At 42.3% G+C, this 14,371-nt stretch overlaps 1 protein-coding gene across 15 annotated transcripts in view; it reads right to left on the bottom strand.

The window, feature by feature from the left end:
- Positions 1-14,371, bottom strand: part of LOC138815266 (hepatoma-derived growth factor-related protein 2-like) — a 256,847-nt gene that overhangs the window by 142,208 nt on the left and 100,268 nt on the right. For 14 of the 15 annotated variants that reach the window (XR_011368274.1, XR_011368257.1, XR_011368267.1 and 11 more), the window contains 2 exons: positions 13,291-13,369; positions 8,993-9,131 (listed from right to left, as the gene is read on the bottom strand). The exons of the other annotated variant lie outside the window; for it this stretch is intronic. The gene's annotated coding sequence lies outside the window, so the exon portion shown is untranslated. The remainder of the gene's footprint in view (positions 1-8,992; positions 9,132-13,290; positions 13,370-14,371) is intronic. 15 annotated transcript variants of the gene reach the window in all.

Here is a 14,371-nt window from a genome sequence, read left to right as displayed (position 1 = left end):
GTAGAGAGACTATTTCTATTTGTGGGTATGTTCTGGCCAGGAGTTAAGGCAGATGTCATGCCATTCTGTAGGGAATTTGATGACTGAATTAGTTTCTAATTGATGCTGTTCTCAATTACCACAGACTTAATAGGCTCAAAACAATGCAAACATATTATCTCATAGTCTATGTTGGTCAGAAATCCTACATGAGTTTCCTGGGCAAAAATCTAGTGTGGGGGACTGGGAAAGTGGCTCAGTGGTAGAGCGCTTGCCTTGCATGCCTGAGGCCCTGGGTTCGATTCCTCAGCACCACATAAGCAAAAAGAAAAAAGCCAGAAGTGGCGCTGTGGCTCAAGTGGTAGAGTGCTAGCCTTGAGCTGAAGAGCTGAGGGACAGCGCCTAGGCCCAGAGTTCAGGCTCCACAACTAGACCAAAAAAAAAATCTAGTCTGGGCCACAGCACCACTCTGTAGCTAATATGTTATTCATTAATCCCAGTAATAATGTTAAAATTGCATAGTTTGAGCCTGGGGGCAGAATCTAAGCACAGTCAATTTGCTCTCTGAATCTAATTCCCTGTGGGTGAGTGGGGGGTGGGGATGGGAAGGGAGGTTCCCACAAAGTTCTTGTTTCCTTACTGGCTTGAAGCTTGGGACCACCCTTAGTTCTAGAGGCCTCTCCTGTCCTTGCACATAAGTTCCTGATATAGGAACTTATGTGAGGAACTACCTTGTCAAAACATGGCAAACAATTCTCAGGGCTGCACTTCTCTCCTTCCTCTTCTGCCACATTTGACTCACTGCTGTTGTCCTCTGCTTTGCAGGTTTCATGTGAATGCATCAGGCCAAACTGACCATCTTTTTTGGTCTGGTGATGTCCTGGTGTAAATCAGCATTTGTTTTCCAGAGAATGATTTCAAAGTCAACAAATGCAGAACATACTTCATCCACCCTCACATTTTTATCCATCAATTTTCTATCCTCAAGAAAAGGTTTATCACCATAAACCATCTAAAAAAGCCCTATAGGAAGATTCAAATGATAGACAACAGATAGCTTATATTGGTGAGAATCTCTAAACCTGTTAAGACTGAGGCAAAGCCTTTAAGCACCGTTCAGACATTCCTATACAACATCAAACTCATACTAGTGAGAAAGCCTGCAAAACTGTAAAATGGGCAAAGCCTTTTCTAACTAAGGAAGCCTTAGAGAACAGAAGCCATTGATTCTACAGCTGCCCTCTAAATACATAACCTTAAAGCTTCTTTATCTTAATAGAAACATTCCTCCACCCCTACAGAGTTCCTGTGGGATAGAATCCCTACACATGTAAAGAGCAAAGCCCTGAATAGTTACTGAGCCTCCCTTTAATAGAATTCATAGTGGCCGGGCGCTGGTGGCTCATGCCTGTAATCCTAGCTACTCAGGAGGCTGAGATCTGAGGATCGCGGTTCAAAGCCAGCAGGAGAGACCGTGAGACTCCTATCTCCAATAAACCACCAGAAAACCGGAAGTGGCGCTGTAGCTCAAGTGGTAGAGCGCTCGCCTTGAGCTGAAGAGCTGAGGGACAGCGCCCAAGCCCAGAGTTCAAGCCCCACAACTGACAAAAAAAAAAAAAAATAGAATTCATAGTGGATAAAAACCTTAGCAAAGTAAATAATGTGCTAAATCCTTTATTCAAATTACACATTTTATACAACCACAGAGAATTCATACTGTACAATAAACTCATGCAAGGTATTAATATGGAAAATCTTTGCTCAAAAGACAAGCCTCTTGTGGGAAGGGATGAATGGAAAAACTGGGAGAGTGAAAGGGTAGTGATAACATTGTCCAAAAAGAAATAGATTCATGCCAGGTACAGGTAGCTAACAGCTGTCATACTAGACGCTGAGATCTGATGATCACGGTTCAAAGCTACCCTGGCACAGAAGTCTGTGAGTCTGTGAGACTTTCATCTCCAATTAACCACTAGAAAACCAGAAGTGGCGCTGTGGCTCACGTGGTAGAGCACTAGCCTTGAGCTGAAGAGCTGAGGGACAAGATCCAGGCCCAGAGCTCGGGCCCCACAACTGTCAAAAAATAAATCAAGTAATATATACATATTATATATATGAATTATTAGTAGAGAGAATATCCTATAAAAATGTAGCACATTATTCAACTGTTACCTAAAATGTACCAGACAAAGGGATGTGAAGGGTAAACAAAGGAGGAGGCTGCAATGCTTGGTAAGAAATGTATGCATTATCCTGCCCATGTAATTGTAACCCCTCTGTACAGTATGTTCACAAATAAAATAAAATTAAATTAAAAAAATAAAATTAAATAAAATGTACCAGACAATGTTTGTTATCATGTTATAACTAAGGCTATCTTTCCATGTACTAGAGTGTATACTGATAAATTATTTCTGAAATATATATAGATGTATATCTATATACATCTATATATATATACATTAATTCTAGAGGTAGAGTTAAAATTGTCATTCATCTTGAAAACTTGGAGAAAGTACACATAAAATGGTTCAAGGACCTCAGGAGGAAAGAAGGGATCACTTCCCAGTGCTGAGGCCTTGGGCAGTGTGCCTGGCTGCCAGCATCACCTTCCCACAACCACAGATCAGCCAGACTGCCTCTAAGCCTAAGGTACCAGAGCCAAGAGGGCATGGCCAGGATTCTAATTTAAATACATGGAGACAGCAGAGAAAGAGCCCTGCTCTTCTACTTGGAGTGGGAAATTACATTGAGAATGTTTACTTGGCTCCCTCCCAACAATTCCAATGGTTTACAGGATCAAGGAAGGAAAATGTACTAGCACAGTTAGAGGACAGGCCTTCAAATCTGACTCAGAGTAAAACACCAATTCCCAAAGGCCAGAGAGCAGGGCCCTTGTAGGCTTCTGCTCCAGTGAACTACCTCACTATTGTTAACCTAATGATAGCCTGAGGCTTTCCCAGAACCTGAGGGAGGCATTTTAATTAAAGTCATTACTTCAACAGGCTGAGAAAAAGCTTGACTTCCTGTGTAACTCTAACAAATTTTTCAGTTTCCTGCCAATGCTGGCTGTCCTTGTAACCAATTAAGTTGCTTTTACAGCCTGCTTCTGTTTTGAACCTGAAATTCTGCCCCCTCATCTTGCAGACCTAGATCTATGCACCCATTCTGCCTTTGTGAAACTTCTCTATTCTTTATTTTGGGGGGGTCTGTGAAAGACCTCAGACACCCTGGGGTGCTTCCTTCAACAGGAGGGCACCCCAAGAACCAAGACTCCAAACCAGCAGCTGCAATAAGCAAGAGGAGTTTATTTGGCGTTTGCACAAACGGGCTCTCTGTCCAGGGCAGACAGGAAGCCCCAAGCAGCGTTTACAGGCACTTTTAAAGACAAAAGCCCCAGGATTAGCATAAGACCCCAGGTTCCCCGGGATTGGCTCAGTTTACTACACGGGGAAGTTTATAACACTCTTTGTAATAACAGTTGGCTCAGGGCAAGTCTAGGGGGAGCGGTCACCCTGGAGGGGAGTTTACATAGTTACAGGCTTGTGATCGATTAACATTTGGCCTAATTTGTTGGGCTCACCAGATGGTCCTTATCTTGAGCCCCCTAAACCGAGAATTTTTTACACAGGAATGCGGAGGAACATACTCTTTGTTCCTTATCTTGGGTCCCATTTGGCCACCTGTTAGTTTTTTTTTTTTTTTTTTTTTTTTACGACTACAGAGCTTGTCCCAGGGCCAACATCTAGACTCCAAAGCTTTTTATTTATCTCCAGGGCGGTGAAAGGGTCAGTGCTAGCTCAAGCAAGTTTACAGAAGCAAAACCAGCAGTTAGCAATTGTAAAATGTAACTCTAATTTTTAATCTTTCAGTCTGGTTGGGGGCCTGAACTCTGGGCCTGGGAACGCTGTCCCTCAACTCTTCCGCTCAAGGCTAGCACTCTACCACTTGAGCCACAGCACCTCCTTCAGCCTTTTTTTTTTTTTTTTTTTTTTTGCTTATGTGATGCTGAGGAATCGAACCCAGGGCCTCATGAATGCAAGGCAAACACTCTACCACTGAGCCACCTTCCCAGCCCAACTACTCTATTCTTGAAATAAACTGTTACACTGAAGAGTTCTTCCTGCTAACACAGCTGTAGGATGGACCCTGAAAACTTCATTTGAACCCAGGGTTGGTTATTGATGTCTCTTTTACACTTCTGGATGCTTAAGAAGTCTAATAGCATTTAAAGTACAAGTAACTTCTTATCACATAAGGCATAGGAAGCAAATTTCTGAAAGTTTGACCTTTCATAACCCTGAAGGACAAAAGGTTATCATCCTAGAGGCTGAGAGGCTGGGCAGACAGATTTGCTACATTTAACCCCTTTGCTGCATTTAATTCTGGCTCAAATCCTAGTCTATTTCCTAGCTTGATGCGCTTAATCCTAGCTACTCAGAAGCTGGACCTCTGCTTCTGGACCTCTGCCTTTAGTTCAGGGACCATGCACTGGCCATGGTCAGCCCTGCCAGTGTATTGGCATAGGTGACTTTGCCAAGATTTGTCATAGGCCTGTCCAGCCCTTATGTCAGAGGTCTACATAAGCACACATTTTCCACTATTTATTATTTTACTTTGCTCTCTGTTTTGTTTTGCTTTGTGCCACTGCAGGAGCTTGAACTCAGAGCACTGTGCTTTCCCTTTCTCCTGAAAGCCAGTACTTTACCATTGAACCACAGCTTCACTTCAGGCCTTTTGGTAGTTCATGGAAGGTAAGTGTCTCATGAACTTTCCTGTCCAGGCTGATTCCTAATGGTGACCCTGAGCTCTCCTACCCCACCCCTGAAGAGCTAAAATGACAGGTAAAAGCCCCTGGGGCCAGGCACTGGGGGCTCACACCTGTAATCCTAGCTACTCCAATTGCTAAATCACATGTCTATTTTTTTTTGATCCGCTCACACTCACACACCATATACCACTCACACCACATATTCTCACACTCACATTCAATCACACCACACACACACTCACACTAACACCACACTCCCACCATACACACCACACACACTCACACTCAATCACCACCAACTACACTCACACCATACATGTTCACACTCATAATCACACTACACACACCACACACGCTCAATCACACCACCCCCACATCACACACACCACTAACAACACATGCTCATACTCATACCACACACCATACACGCTCACTCAATCACACCACCCACACCACACCTACACCACACTCATACATTACACACACTCACACCACAGACACACTCAGTCATACCACACACACACCACTCACGCTCACACTCACCATACACCAAACACACCACACCCACAACACTCACTCACACACACACCACACATGCTCACACTCAATCACACCACCCACACAGCACATGTGACCCGTCCAGCAGGCCAGGTAATTTTGTGGGGGATCTGAGGGGCCACCTCCTAAAAGAACCAAGGGGGGCGAGAGAGGATCGAGACCAAGCGCATAAAGAAAGACAGAGCCATTCTGAGTCGCGTCAAGGTCTACTTTATTAAAGTGAGGCAGGGTTTAAATACCCGAAAGGACAGGGGAAGGGAAAGAAGAAAAGAAAAAAAAAAACTTTGCAGAAGCAAGGGTGAGGAGTCCCGGGGTCAGGGATGGGTCGTGCTTATCCTTTGGCCGTTGTGCTCTTCTTAAAGGTATCTCCTGTGATTTCTTTTATGGTTAGCCAGGCGCCGTTTGCTTAGGGCCAGAGATAAGATAAGTTTTATGGATAGCCAGATGTAGTTTGTTATGGGAAGTTATCTAAATGTGCACCTGGGAATTTCTGAGAACGGCTACTTGTCAATTAGGTGTTTGAAAGAGGCCAGAGCATTCTCAGGCAGGTTTTGGGTCTCCAACACACATGCACCACTCACACCACATATGATCACACTCATACCACACCACACACACCACACACACACCACACACGCTCACTCACACACCATACACCACACTCACACCACACACTCTCACACTCACAATCACACCACACTCAATCACACCACAGACACGCTCACACTAATACCACACTCACACCATACACACCACACATAATCACACCACACACCACTCACACTCACACTCACACACACCACACACTCACACAACCCCCGGTCCGTCACCTGGAATTGTAAGATGTTAATGGAACAAAAGCACAGAACGCAAAGGCTGACATGCTCAGTCACCTATAGACCTGATACCAGTTGGATCTATAGGTGACTTTGAAGCTCTCGAGTGCAACCGTCATAGACAGATGATCTCATAGAATAAAATGTTGTTTCAAGGTACAATTTTATCTATTTAGACAGATGCTTTCACATCCATGTCAAGACACTCATGATGGGAAATGTGTCCATTAAACATCTAATAACTTTTCCCACACATGTAACAGTGCTGGGTACATAAAACATGGACTTTCTTTATTCACAGAGTGAATATAATAGTTTGTGGCAATTACAGATAAAAAGTACAAAATAATTATATAATACATTTTAACAATGAAAAGATAACATAGCATGTAAAAAGTTCTCAAAGGTGAGAAAAAGCAGATTTGTCAAAATGGGAGAAAAAAAAAGGGTAAATTTAAGGATTAAAGAAGGTTCAGCTGGGTACCAGTAATCCTAGCTACTCAGAAGGCTGAGATCTGAGGCTTGCAGTTCAAAGCCATCTTGGACAAGAAAGGCTGTGAGATTCTTATCTCCAATAAACCACTCAGAAAACCAGAAGTGGCCCTGTGGTTCAAGTGGTAGAGCACTAGCCTTGATATGAAGAACTAAGGGTCAGAGTTCAAACCCTACAACCAAAAAAAAAAAAAAAAAAAGAATGTCCAATTTGTTGCTACGTCCATTTTTAGGTTTATTCATGTTCTTCCTTATTTTTAATATCTCAAGTCTTAATAAGTAGACTTTTATTGATGAGTGAGAAGCTAAACTTCATAAAGACCACCTCTCAGGGCTGGGAAGGTGGCCCAGTGGTAGAGTGCTTGCCTTGCATGCATGAGGCCCTGGGTTCGATTCCTCAGCACCACATAAGCAAAAAGCCAGAAGTGGCGCTGTAGCTCAAGTGGTAGAGCGCTAGCCTTGAGCTGAAGAGCTGAGGGACAGCGCCCAGGCCCAGAGTTCAGGCCCCACAACCGGACCAAAAAAAAAAAAAAAAGACCACCTCTCATAATTCTTTGGCCCTATTAGAAAAACCGGCATGATGATTATACATAGTAAGAATTCTGGGACTTCCATGTGACATGTGACAGTATTTACATAGTTTGAGTGTAAGTGGCAAAATAGAGAAAAACATGTTTAAAATAGCATCAATACCAGGACAGGAAAAAAAAAAAAAAGAGAAACACAGTAATTCCTATTGCATGAGAAAAAACACAAATTGGGCAAAAAAAAGTGTCAGGGGCTGGGAAGGTGGCTCAGTGGTAGAGCGCTTGTCTTGCAAGCCTGAGGCCCTGGGTTTGATTCCTCAGCACCACATAAGCAAAAAGAAAAAATCCGGTGCTGTGGCTCAAGTGATAGATCACTAGCCTTGAGCTGAAGAGCTGAGAGACAGTAGTCAGGCCCAGAGTTTAGGCCCCATGACCAGACCCCCCAAAAGAAAAATTAAAGAGAAAAAGAAAATTTGATACACACTATAAAAATCCTGAACTGAAGCTGGGCGCCAGTGGCTCACATCTGTAATCCTAGCTACTCAGGAGGCTGAGATCTGAGGATCACGGTTCAAAGACAGCCCGGGCAGGAAAGTCCATGAGACTCTTATCCCCAATAAAAACCACTAGAAAACTGGAAATGGTGCTGTGGCTCGAGCAGTAGAGCGCACTCACCTTGAGCTGAAGAGCTCAGGGACAGCACCCAAGCCCAGAGTTCAAGCCCCATGACCGACCCCTCCAAAAAATATCCTGAACTGAACATAGCATATATGTATATATGTGAAATAACATGACAAAATTCCTTTGTGTAATACACACTTAAAAAATGAATGATAGGAAAGTAATATAGGCTCTTCTGGGTGATCAGGTACTAGCAGGAGGGAAGAAGGCCAAGGAGAGGGCAAATTAAGTACTTTACACACATATGAAAATAGAATAAAACTTATTTTCAATTATTTGTATGCATGTATGGAAATGTCTGAGAGCTAATATAGTAGAAGCCAGGCACTGGTGGCTCACGCCTGTCATCCCAGCTACTCAAGAGGCTGAGATCTGAGGATCGAGGTTCAAAGCCAGCCTGGGCAAGGAAAGTCCCTGACACTCTATCACCAATTAACTACCAGAAAACTGGAAGTGGTGCTGTGGCTCAAGTGGTAGAGCTCTAGTGTTAAGCTGAAGAGCTCAGGGATGGTTCACAGGCCCAGAGTTCAAGTCCCACAACTGACAAAAGAAAGAAAGAGCCGGGCGCTGCTGGCTCACGCCTGTAATCCTAGCTACTCAGGAGGCTGAGATCTGAGGATCGCCTGTAATCCTAGCTACTCAGGAGGCTGAGATCTGAGGATCGCGGTTCAAAGCCAACCCGGGCAGGAAAGACCGTGAGACTCCTATCTCCAATAAACCACCAGAAAACCGGAAGTGGCGCTATAGCTCAAGTGGTAGAGCGCTGGCCTTGAGCTGAAGAGCTGAGGGACAACGCCCAGGCCCAGAGTTCAAGCCCCACGACCGACAAAAAAAAAAAAAAAAAAAAAAAAAAAAAAAGAAAGAAAAAAAAAGACAGTACATTTGGCTTTAAATCGAATATATTAAATTTTATTCTTAGGAGTGAATAACCAAGCATTTCTCAGTTTTCTGAGGTCTCTTTAGCAGTGTAATAATTTCAGTAGTTTATCTAGACATAAGTCAAGGTTTATCCCATAAATAAGAACACAATTTAATCCAAAATTACTAAGACTCTTAAATGCCATCTAATTTTCCTATAGCTATGATGGTATTTTTTCCTCCAAGACTGAATAAATAATACTAAACTAAGTGGGTATCCAATGACTCACCTGTGCACTTGAAAATTTCACTTTTGGATTGTTATCTATCTCCCATAAGCCTTCATTGAAACCTTTTTGTTTATTTGGTTTGCCATACTTTTCCTTATTTTCTGAGTAAGGAAATATATCCTTTGGTCCTAAAAAAGCACTAAAACAGATGAAGATAATAAGTGCAATTCAACCTCAAATAAATATATACATATTACATTACTAAAATAACACTATTATATGATGCATTTCATAAAATACAAATTAAAGGGAAGACAAGGATATAAAGCATGAATTCATTTCAATGAACACAATCTCACCGAGACATGAGACGGCTCTAAGTACTGGCAGAACAAATGTTGGAAAAGTTTTTTGGGAGGAGTACATGTGCAGATATTAGGGGTTGAACTCAGAGCTTCCCACTATTGCTGAGCTTTTTCACTCAAGCCTATAGTCACTCTGCTACAGCCATAGTTCTACTTCCAGCTTGGAACACAAGAGAGCCACACAGACTTTTCTTCCCAGGCTGGCTTAGAATTTTGATCCTTATATCTCAGGCTGAATAGCTAGGAGTATAGGTGTGAAACACCAGCCACCTGGCTTCTAAAAGATTTTTAGGTTCCGTTTCTTTGCAGAACAATAAATGTTTTCTGTTTAGGGGTAGGGATAAGGTAGACTATATTTTATTCCAAATACTACTGTTTTTTTTTTTCCATTTACAGTACTAAGGATTGAATCCAGGGTCTCACTGAAACAAGTCAAGCACTAAACCACAGAACTACATGTCAATCTGATATACTTTATTAATTCAGTAATGAGTTCCTAGATTCATAACACCATCTCATGTACATAAACTTTTTTTTAGTACTGATCCTAGGCCTTGAACTCAGAGCCTGGGTGCTGTCCCTGAACTTTTGTGCCCAAGGCTACAGCTTTAGGCCACTTGAGGCATAGCTCCACTGGTTACTGGAAATGGGATTCTCATGAGCTTTTCTGCCCAGACTGGCTAAGAACCTCAATTCTCAGATCTCAGCCTCATGAGGCCATTAGAGGCAGGAATCACTAGCACCTGGTCTCATTCAGTTTAATTGAACAGGCTTTTCAGGCCCAGAGTTCAAGCCCCATGAACAACAACAAAAAAAATTTCTCCCCCAAACTGGACAAAGCCAGGCTGGGGAGAAAAAAAAATTACCAAGTCTGAATAACCAGCAAAGAGATGGTCTGTAAGCATGGTTCAAGTGGTAGAGAACCAGCCAAGCAAACGAACCAAGCTCAATGCCTCAAAGCTCAAGCTCAAACTCTAGTACTGTGAAAAAACAGAAAGTACCTAATTTAAACATCATTATATACTTCTAATTAAATATGAACAGATTTTCATGTCAGTAATTATTTAATACATTTTGCTAAATGGATCTATCAATCTATTGTTTGAGCACTTTTTCTGTGCCAATAATGAGGGCTTGAACTCAAGGCAAGGCTTCATACACCTGCTGTCTTTTTTCTGCTCATAGCTGGTGTTCTATCACTTGAGTTACACACTCCAATCTGCTTTTCTGCTGGTTAATTGGGATTCCCAAGCACTTTTCTTTGGGCTTCAAACCAAGATACTCAGATCTCAGTTCTCCTAAGTAGCCAGGAGTCTGCAATATTTTAAGAGTCTGGGACCAGTGGCTCATGCCTGTAATCTAGCTACTCAGGAGGCTCAGTCTGATGTTGGTTTGAAGCCAGCCAGGCAGAAAATCCAAGGGACTCTCCGATTAACGAGCAAAATCCTGGAAGTGCAGGTGTGGCTCAAGAAGTAGCACACACTAGCCGGGCGCTGGTGGCTCACGCCTGTAATCCTAGCTACTCAGGGAGGCTGAGATCGAGGATCGCGGTTCAAAGCCAGCCCAAGCAGGAGAGACCGTGACTCCTATCTCCAATAAACCACCAGAAAACCGGAAGTGGCGCTGTAGCTCCAGTGGTAGAGCACTCGCCTTGAGCTGAAGAGCTGAGGGACAGCGCCCAGGCCGAGAGTTCAAGCCCCACGACCAACAACAACAACAAAAAAAGAAGTAGCACACACTCGGCCAGTGAAAAAGCCAAGCAAGAGTATAAGACCTTGAATTCAGTATTCAGCATCAGCACACAAAAATAAAATAAATATTGTCAGGCGCTGGTGGCTCACGCCTGTAATCCTAGCTACTCAGGAGGCTGAGATCTGAGGATCGCGGTTCAAAGCCAGCCCGGGCAGGAGAGACCTTGAGACTCCGATCTCCAATAAAAACCACCAGAAAACTGGAAGTGGCGCTGTAGCTCAAGTGGTAGAGCGCTTGCCTTGAGCTGAAGAGCTGAGGGACAGTGCCCAGGCCCAGAGTTCAAGCCCCATGGCCAACAACAAAAAAATAAATAAATAAAATAAAATAAAATAAATATTGTAACAGTAAATATACTGTTCAATGTTTGATCTTCACAATCAATTCCAAGTATAGGTGGGGTAAAGGATATGTTCAAGACTGATAAGTCAAAAACAAAGCTGATAAAAAAGAACTGTCCATGGGGGTACAATCCCCTAAGATTCCTGAATAGTACATAAATTAGCCTAGAGACCGCACCGCTAGTTACCAAGGAACACCTTATGGTGGCTGTGGCTATGGTTTTCTCTTAGAAATGTTCCATTTTCAAATGGCCTACAAAAAGTGTTTTATATGCAAAATGGAAATAGGACATAATGTTAATTACATTTTGATAGCAAATACAAAAAAATTTTGAAGCCAGGAACCCATGAATCACACCTGTAATCTAGCTATTCAGGAGGCTCAAGCAGAAAGGCCATGAAACACTTATCTGCAATTAACTTTCAAAAAGGTAGAAGTGAAACTGTGGCTCAAGTAGCAGAGCACCAGCCTTGCACCAAAAACAAAAACACTAAAGGAAAATGCCTAGGCCCTGAGTTCAAGCGCTGGTACCAGCTCCACAAAGGGAGGAAAGGGAAGATGGAAAGAAGGGAGGGGAGGGAGAGAGGAAAGGGAGAGAGAAAGGACAGAATGAAGGAAGGAAAATTGTGAAAGTTCAGAGGAAAAAAACCATCAGAACACAACAGGTTTAGAAATTCTAAAATATAAAAATATTATTCTATTCTTTCTCTTTTTTTTTTTTTTTTTTTTTTTGGGTCCGGTTGTGGGGCTTGAACTCTGGGCCTGGGCACTGTCCCTCAGCTCTTCAGCTCAAGGCTAGCACTCTACCACTTGCGCCACAGCGCCACTTCCAGCTTTTTTCTTATGTGGTGCTGAGGAATCGAACCCAGGGCCTTGAGCATACAAGGCAAGTGCTCTACCACTGAGCCACCTTCCCAGCCCCTTATTCTTTCTCATTAGTGGTTACATTGTAGAACTTTCCTTTTATTATTTGCTTTTTAAAAACAATGAAAAAAATTAAGCGGTAAATTCCAAATCTAACAGTAAACTTATGTGGATTGAATTTCTTTTGCAAATACATAGAAAAGCAGTTATGCAGCCAGGCGCTGGTGGCTCACGCCTGTAATCCTAGCTACTCAGGAGGCTGAGATCTGAGGATCGCGGTTCAAAGCCAGCCCGGGCAGGAGAAACCGTGAGACTCCTATCTCCAATAAACCACCAGAAAACCGGAAGTGGCGCTGTAGCTCAAGTGGTAGAGCGCTCTCCTTGAGCTTGAAGAGCTGAGAGACAGCGCCCAGGCCTCATAGTTCAAGCCCCACGACCGACAAAAAAAAAAAAAAAAGTTACGGCCAATTAGAGCTTTTGGCACATAAAGGGGTTGAGATTTAAACTGTTCCCCACATTTTATAACATTAACTTTACTATCACAGGGGACTGGCAAGTTCTTGTCCCTTACAAGGTAGTCATTAGGCATGCTTAAAAACTATCTTTCCATGACCTCCCGGCTCTGACCAGTTTTGAAGGGCCACACACAAATGACTCTAGGATCTGACATTTCTGCCATCCAAGCAGTGGCTTACTGCCCCTGGATGCTCCTCCATTGCTCTTGTCCCAGGTGTGTCTTCTTTACACTGTGATAAATTCCTCATTGGCATTTCCCTCAGCGGGTCACTGGACTTGAACTCAGGGCCTTAGCTCTCCAGCTCAAGGCCAGCACTCTGCCACTTTGAGTCCCAAAGTAACTTTGCTTGCTCTTTTAGCACTATGCTAGCTGAGTAGAGGTGACAGTATCACAGGAACCTTTTTCTGCCCTGGCTGGCTTCGAACCAGTTTCAGATCAATGAGTCTTACAAAAGGCCATTTTACTCCAATTAAAAGCAACAAGGTGGTCAACATAGAAGTAGCTTTTAAGCATGCTCTTACCTGAAACTTATTAAAAGCCAAAGTTACATCTAACAAACTTGTAAGAATCCTCTGTGCTTTGCTCTGGGCTTGCTGGAAACTGTTAAAAAAAAAAAAAAAAAAAAAAAAAACCTATAAGAGCAAACTAGAATAGCAATTATTTTGGTAATCCTAATTTTTCCTTTGTGCACATTAAGGCCAATGTTAAGAACAATTTTACATTTAAACTTTATATCCCAAAATCCATTCCTAATTTTTTAAAGTCTCTTATTAACCACCTTTAATATTTCATACTTTAGTATTCATTTGCATTTTTTAAAAAATCTCTTAAAATCTTGAGGCCAAGTTGTCATTCATTGTCTCTTGGCTGCTTGTTTTTACACATTAAAACTTTTAAACTCAAATGACAATTTTTCCTTAATGCAAGCATGACAGTCACCATCACATACCACGAAGCTAGACTTAAAACCTTTATAACTTTTAAAAACATCCTAATTGTAGAACATAATTGAAAGCAAGTCACATTATACAAATAAACTTTTTAACTCTCTTTTTAAGTCCAAGGGACAGTTTTAACAATACTACAGATCATCACATCACTAATTTTAACCATCATATTTCAGTGTCTATCTACAGGGAAAAGGGACAGAACAAAGATGGGCCACTTGGCTCCTCCTATGGAATGGGCACATACCCAATCTGACTCTTTAGGGTTAGATGAACTGCATTTGTGCCAGCTTGCCCTCTTTCACTATGTGTAGACTCCTCCCAGGGCCTGTCCCACCATGCATGACCAATTGAACTGCACTTCTGCCTGTCCACTCCTTACCTCTAAAGATAGGTCTTCTAAGTTTTCCCTTTTCTTATCTCTTGGTTCACGAATGAAATACACAGTTTTAGACAGACAGAATAGGTAACATCTTTGACAGTGTTAAACTAACCTTTACATTTAAATTTCTAATATTTATCCCCAAATTTTAGCCAAGGGAACTAAATCCCAAACTGCCAATGCATTTTTGTTAAGCCAGATAACTTGATTACAGTATAAACGGCCTTATTCATTTTAAAATATTAGTTTTAAAAATACCAGATTTTCTAATTT

This window comes from Dipodomys merriami, unplaced genomic scaffold (genome assembly GCF_024711535.1).
Source record: "Dipodomys merriami isolate MVZ:Mamm:240054 unplaced genomic scaffold, mDipMer1.0.p SCAF_1084, whole genome shotgun sequence".
In the NCBI taxonomy this organism is placed as follows: Eukaryota; Metazoa; Chordata; class Mammalia; order Rodentia; family Heteromyidae; genus Dipodomys; species Dipodomys merriami.
The sequence above is the reverse complement of the archived record's forward strand: the minus strand, read 5'-3'. Positions and strand labels throughout refer to the sequence as shown.